Raw genomic sequence first — 7,804 nt, forward strand, 5'->3', positions numbered from 1 at the left:
GGAGAAGAAATGGGATTAGGATTAGGACAATCCCTCACTTTATGATCGAAGCTCCCACAATTAAAACAAGCACCAGAAGCTCTTCTACAAGTACCAAAGTGATTTTTCCCACATTGTGCACAAGTGGGTATACGAGTCTTGCCTTGACCATAGCTTAGAGTGCTGGCAGTAGAGTAATTTGATCTATTCTGCTTATGTTGGGCTATCTTGCGAAAAGTATTAGCTGTGGAACTGTCAAATTTCCCTCTTTTTGATGGACCTCCTGAATCTGCATAAGCTTTCCTGAACTTGTGTTCATTTCTACCAGTTTGTTCCTTGTCGATCCTTTCCCAAGTAAGAGCAGCTGAAACTAATTTACAAAAATTTTCATGTTGTAGGACCGCTACAGATTTTCTGATAGAATCATTTAAACCGTCTTCGAACCGCCTGCACTTATCTTTTTCATCATTAATAATACCCCCAGCATAGCGGGACAGCCTGAGAAATTGCTGCTGATATTCAGCGATAGACATGCTCCCTTGCTCTAAATTTAGGAACTCTTTTTTCTTTGCATCGTGATAAGCAGGTGGGACATACTTCTTATGAAATTCCTTCACAAAATCATCCCAAGTAAGAACAGGAGGTTTTGCCCTGGCATTTGGTACACTTATCCACCAATCATAAGCATCTTTTTGTAACAGTGAGACAACATACTTAAATTTGGAAGTGTCTGAACACTCTAACTGCTCGAATACTCTTTCAATTCGTTCTAACCACTGCTCGGCATCGGTAGGGTCAACAGTTCCTTCAAACTCAACTCCCCCCATTTTTCTCATTTTCTCATAGTTCATTTCATCAGGGTCAGGCATTCTTCTAGCCATGTGATGAAAGAAATCAGCCATTTGTTGAAAAGGAGGATCAGCAGCAGGAGCACCATGACTCATTTGGGGGTGTGGCTCAACTCTTGTCCCCCGATTATTTCCCGCTTCAGATCCACTTGTGCTAAGAGGATTAGGATCAGAAAAATGTTCTCCAACCCCTTCTTGTAGGTGAGGTTGGGCATTAGAGTTATTTTCCCCCTCACGAGCGGCTTCCATAAGTCTATTAGAAGTAGAAGATGCCACGAATTGACTCCTACATAAGGGAAGATCACATTGCATTAGGGACATGCACATGATGCATATGCACTATATACAAGAAAAAAAAATATACGGGACAAAAGAAAATAGTCTGCCAACAAATCATAACAAAAGTCCTAGAATTATAAACCTATGCTCTGATACCAACTCTTGTAGCATCCCCTTTTAGGAGAATACCACTTACGAAACAAAAACTAATTATTTCTATTATTTTACCCTAAAAAAAAAACTTATTGAAATAAGATATATGAGTTTTATTTAAAAAAATAATTTCCAATTCAACAATACTGTAGGTCCATAAAATACACAAAACTTCAAATAAGTAATTATCATAAAAATATTATCTTCCTTCGTGCATAATGACAAGTCAAAATATGACCTAGTATATTGCATTACTTGAGTTAAAAGCACACTCTAAAATAACAAAATTAGTCACTTGGTTTAAGTTACAAGCCTTTAAAATTTCATAAATAAGTGCCACACATGTATCATGTACAAGTCCCCAAAATAATATACAAAAACTAGATGTATATGCATATGTGATCTTCAAAAGAGCTCCCAAAAAGTCTACTCCACATGGCCATCTTCATATCCCGCCTCGCATATCACCTACGATAGGAAACAACTATCGCTAAGCATAAAGCTTAGTGGTGTATAACCTTTGGACTTAGAGCCATTAAAAATTCTAAATTTCCCTTTTCATCATAAGCGGTTCAATAAGGTAGCATTAAGTCCAAGTGAACAAGTATATCAAGTATCAAATACAAATCTTAGAGAGTTTCAAAATACCAATACTAATATTCAAAGGCTTAAGTACCAAGAATGCTTATAATTCAATTCAAAAGAGTAGTCAAATAATCAATTTCACCCCATATGTACGTCATGCCTTCACACTAAGCACAATCAATATCAAGACGGACCGAAGCCCCCAAATCAAGAAGTGTCCATATCAAGAAGGGTCGTCACCCAATATCAAGAAGATCAAAGACCATGTTGAAAGTGGCTTTTCACTCGTACTCAAAAATGGATGAAAATCCATCGTCAAGACGAAATATAAATCCAAAGTCAAGATGGGCAAGATCTGAATCGAGAGGCATGCCAATATCGATGACAAGTCACCGTAACAAGAAGGACAATTTCCCAACAAGAATGCAAAATGATCTAGCAATTCGTACAAGTGGGCGATTCAACGAAAGTTTTGCAATACTTGAGATAATAGTCATACCAAAATATAAAACAAGGAGTAAGGAAACAACCCAATAAAATACTTTAAATTTCTGAAAAATAAAATATTTCAAGTTCAAGTTTATACACGAACCTTGGCGTTTTAGCATACAACAAGTTCTACCACCACTCGCGGAGTTCAATTTCTCTATGTCATAGATCAACCAAAATCCACTTCGTCAAACAATTCCTCTAAGCTTGTATAAGAGAATATACACCTTAAATACACAATCAAACATCTACTTAAGTTTAAAAGCTCCAACATATCGAAACTAAACATAAAATCACTGAAAATCAACCCAAAATATCAAAACAGAAATTCTGGGCAGCACTACTGTCTTGTATTGCTTCTCAGTTTCGAAGGGGTAAATGGGATAATTAGGCTTTGTGTCCTCAAAGAAAGTTATAGCTATATGTCTTAGGGTCATATACAACTTTTAATCACCCCTACATCAATTATGTACAACAAGATATGCTCAAAATACCCACAGCAGTCCATGTAGGACTTTTAGACCAAAATCTGGGCAGCACCTCCCCTGTACTTCATCACCCTTTTTCGAGTCAATAAAAGCAAAACTGGATTTTGGATCCTAAATAAAAGTTATATCCCTATGAAATAGATTTCCAAAACATCTTGAATCACTCAAAACTAAGTTTTACACAAGGAGTTATACTACAATTACTAACAGCAGTCCCAACCAAAAACGGGTTTGCAACCAAAGTTTATTCCCCCAATTTCGACAACAACAACTTATCAAGAACATCAACAACAATATAAACAATCATTCTACTTCATAACTTAACTAATTCCACCCATTTAATCCAACCAAAACATCCCCTAATCCATAAATTCCAACAAAGCAACAAACAAGTTTATAACACTATTTTCTCCGTTCTAATCCGTTAAATCTCTAAACAAGTTTGATAATAAGGAAAAACAACAACTAAATCTTACCTTGAAGTATAAGTCAACCACCTTAATACACTCCTTCTTCTCTGATTTTTAGCTCAAAATGAAGACAACGCAACGTGCAACGTTTTTCTCTTCATGAGCTTTTGAAATCGGAACTCGAATTTGGGTCAAAAATGGATTTTAATTCACTCTCTCTCTATCTCTCTATATTTCTATGGTGTTCTGGAAATATTTTGGATGGAAGGAAAGAGATAAGGCTGAACTTATCTCTTACATGGAAATAAATATGGGCTGACCCGATTTGGAATCGGGTTGGGCCAAATTTTCTTCCTATCTTGACCCTTCTGCCTTGCAATGTCCATAACTTTTTATTCCGATGTCGTATATAAGCCCATGACCTATGGTTGGAAAGGTATTTCAATTATCTACAACTTTCATTTTATGGGTTTTCCCAAATTTCAAATTTTGATAGGGTTATGCCCTCCTAAAGTCAGATCATCCAAAATATAACTTAAAAAAAATAAATAAATAATTCTTAAAAATAAATTGGGGTGTTACAAGTCATTACCTTTCAAGTCTTCCATGTGATGAAAAGTAGTACATGTAAAGCTTGTCTTTTCCCACTTCTAGAAAGGCAGGACTATAAGTAATATAGGACATGGATTTGGAGGTAACTCCATTTATAAGTTCTGGGTGTAACTCGTGACTTGTAGTCACTTTGGAACATTAAAAGTCTGAAAGTAATTAAACTACTATTCTCGAGCCTTGTATATAGTGAATAGTAAGTGGAGATGCCAGCTCCTCTTCCTAAAGGCTCTACAGTGATAAATCTTTTTAATTGCATAAGTTGTGTCTTTGCTTGAATGAGCTATGTGGTATTGTCTTGATGCATGCCTGTGATTCTTGATGGCCCAATTGATGTAATTCCTTATGACATCTAAAGGGTACTTTGGATAATTACTTTCCTGGTCTTCAGGTAATGGTTCACTTGACTGTTTCATTGAACCTCACACATGGTTCAACTTGACTACAGCTGATAGATATGTATATGGGCGTCTCGGTCGGGCCCCAGTCATGGCCCACGGGGTTGGGTCATGACATTTTCCCAGCCAAAATTCTGAAGTTTTGGAACTAAAATATGTCCCTTATTAGTACCGAATGATGCTTTTCCCTCATTGACACTAGAAATACTTTGAGAGCAAGGATTGGAGACGAGAAAAGCTAGGGTTCAAGTGTTTCAACCAAGTTCTTCTAGTTTTACTTAGATAATTGTCATTCCAGGTATGTAAGGCTAATCAAAAAATTATACTAATATCATCCTCATGCCCTAAATATTCATTCAACAAATATGATTTTGAGTTTGAATTTCTATTTTGTGTATATTGAGTTTTGAGTTAGTTATGTAATCCTTTGTTTAGTTGAGTTGTGAAGAGTTGAGTCAATTTGAGTAAAGTCCAATGAGACTAATCAGATATAATTTTGAGTATTTTCAATCACCTAAGTTCATGATCATAAGAATACATTTTTGGAATGGTATTAAGCACCTATTTGGGGAAGAATCTAATAAACTTGAACCCTATAAACTACATAGCCAGCGTAGGATAGGATTCTACCGTTGGTTCGAGCGACTTCTCACTTCAGTCCCTAATACAGACATTTATTATATCCATGATATGAGTTGCGTCCATACCTTGGCAAGGTATTGGACTATTATGGAAATGCCAAAAATTCGTTGTATCATCACGATGCTCATAGTGATAGTTTTCGGTTAGTGAAACTCCCCAAAGAGTAAATATTATTGTCAAAATGAGTTGCATTCATTTACTTATGTGTCACGACCTAATTTCTCAGGTTATGATGGCGCCTACTTACAACCCACCAGTATGCAAGCTGACCCATATCTCGAAACTGTAATTAATGAGATGTCAGGGTAGAATACCAACCATACTACTAAAATAAACATGAAACAACAAGAACATAACTGAACGGCGGAAGCTAGTGAAATATATACAAATAAAAAGATCCCTCCCAAAACCTGGAAGTCACGTGTACAAAACTACTACAAAAAGAGTACAAGTCCTAAAAATGGACCACAGAAACAAGACTGTCTCGAAGTCCAAAAGACAGATAATATATATATATATAAAGGGAGACGGGTAAATCCATAATGTCATGTGCTCACCCTCATCTCTGGTCACGACTGCAATAAGCCCAATCTATCTGCGATGGTAGGTTGTTCTCGATTCAACGTCACGAAAGGAGATGCAGAGTATAGTATGATTACCAAGACAACATGTACCCAGTAGGCATCATAGGACGACTGAATAGGAAAGGTAATAAGAATATGAAAAATAGGAATAAGCCTAACTAGGAGTCAGAGTAAGCATCTAAAGTGAAAAGGGTACTATCTAGGAGACTACAGCTAACTAAACCCAACTGGGCCCCATAAGCCCAGCAAGGACACTCGTGCGCAAGTTTAAATAAAAACCCGGATGATCTCCCATAAGCCCGTTGGGTACACAGAATAGCTAGAACTACCAAGCCTAAGAACTAAGAATCTGCAATGTTAGGAACCAAAGAACCATGTCATTTAAGAACCAAGAATCTCCAAGAACTGCTGAATCAGGAATGCTCTAAGGGTCGAGGTTGGGACTGAAACCCAGATGTTCGGCCAAATATTCAATCTGGCCGAGGTCGGGACTGAGTAACTGGATGCTCTCCATAATACATCAATAAGTTCGAGGCCAAGGCTAGATACCCAGATGCTTGCCGTAATACATCGGTACGATCGAGGCTAGGGCTGCATACCTGGATGCTCTCCATACTAGCAAGTCGGCAAAGGCTAAGATTGAGTACCCGTATACTCCCTGAATAATCAATGTGGTTGAGTCTACGGCTAGGTACCCGAATACTCACTGTAACATATTGGTACGATCGAGGCTAGGGCTGGGTACCCGGATGCTTGCAGACAATTTATCCCATGGTGCCGAGTATTTCCTTTCCCAACTAGATGCTAATAGTTCCAAGAATCTCCTTCCCAATGAGTCAACTAATAAGCACCAAATCTTGAACCAGAGCCAAAACAGAATGATCATAAGGTCTAGTAACTCCGAATCATCTCAAAAGTCATAATCATCCCGAGTTATGGATAAGGCTATTCATAAGAGCAAAGTTATCGCCTAGCAAGGACAAACTATCAGGCACTAGCCTGCTACATCGTTCTACAAGGATCTAAGCCCGCCAGAGCGATGTCGGGACAACGAATGCAAGTTTACAACCTATGCTAAGGAAACATACTCCACAATATCAACAACATAGTCATCCAACTCCTCTTAAAATATTAACAAATATTAGAAATAGTCATATACTTTCAGTTGAAGGGGAGCTTTGGAGTAACTGGTAAAGTTGCTGCCATGTGACCAGTTGGTCACGGGTTTAAGCCTTGGAAATGCCTCTGGCAGAAATGCAAGGTAAGGCTGCGTACAATAGACCCTTGTGGTCGGGCCCTTCCCAGACCCTGCGCATAGCAGGAGCTTTAGTGCATTGGGCTGCCCTTTAGTCACATACTTTCAATTACTCGAAAAAACTAGTAAAAGCCTAAGATATGATTTCTAACACCTAACATATAAAAAAAGCTACTCAACCCAAATTCCAACAATCTCAACACGCTTTCGCACATTCCATCTCAATTTAAGAAAAAGAAATCTTAGCCTACCTATAGGCTAAACACGTGCGCTCCAAATCACTATGTCAGAGTTTTCCCTTTCGAACAACCTCGGAACACTTTCATGCTATTAAGAACAGAATCACAACGTCGTTATGGTCGTTTTGACACTAATTTTATAATTTTTGCAGACGGGCCAATTTCGAGGTCTAAAATTGGAAATGTGGGACCTGATTTGATATTCTGAAATTGACCCCAAAATAGGTTCTAAACAGCTCCCCAAGTTTAAGGATCAAATTACAACACAATCTGGGGTGAAAAAACAACGCAAGAAGATCATGCAATAATTTCCCAAATTTTAAGCTAAAGAGATGAACATGGCAGCACTTTTATGCATATATTTCTAACAAATGACACCCCATGACCCAAACCAAACACACCACGATATTTCTTGCGAAAAACCCCATAATCTAATCTAAAAAACACTAAAAATCAGTTAATATGATGAAGATACAATCTCCCAAAGTTCAACAAAATTACATTTTGAAAATTACCAAAATAACAACTAATTTTGTAAAATTACCTTACACGAAGACTCCCCTGAAGATTCTGAGCTCACCACTGGATTTCCCACGAAATTCTCTTGAATTTAGACCTATAGATCATTAAATTTGAGCTTGAAACGTAGGAGAAATCAAGGTATGAAGTAAAGATAATTTCTAAGTAAATGCTGAAATTTGTTGTTTTATTAGAGGCGAGGGTGACCAGATATGGAGCACCAGCGCACCACCAGATTTCAACAATTACCAAATCCTTGGTTTCGACGCTACAGACTTATCCAGAGTCAAAAACACATAAACTGTATATGAAATTGGATTGGAAATG

General features: G+C 37.6%; 1 long non-coding RNA gene across 1 annotated transcript; it reads right to left on the reverse strand.

Annotated features, from left to right (window-relative positions):
• Positions 1 to 1,458: 1,458 nt before the first annotated feature.
• LOC129887449 (uncharacterized) lies at positions 1,459 to 2,537 on the reverse strand. The gene is made up of 2 exons (XR_008766393.1): positions 2,437 to 2,537; positions 1,459 to 1,727 (listed from the first exon to the last, which is right to left on the reverse strand). It is a non-coding gene; the product is annotated as an uncharacterized LOC129887449 (long non-coding RNA).
• Positions 2,538 to 7,804: the final 5,267 nt, after the last annotated feature.

The sequence above is a fragment of the Solanum dulcamara genome, chromosome 4 (genome assembly GCF_947179165.1).
Source record: "Solanum dulcamara chromosome 4, daSolDulc1.2, whole genome shotgun sequence".
Taxonomy (NCBI): domain Eukaryota; kingdom Viridiplantae; phylum Streptophyta; class Magnoliopsida; order Solanales; family Solanaceae; genus Solanum; species Solanum dulcamara.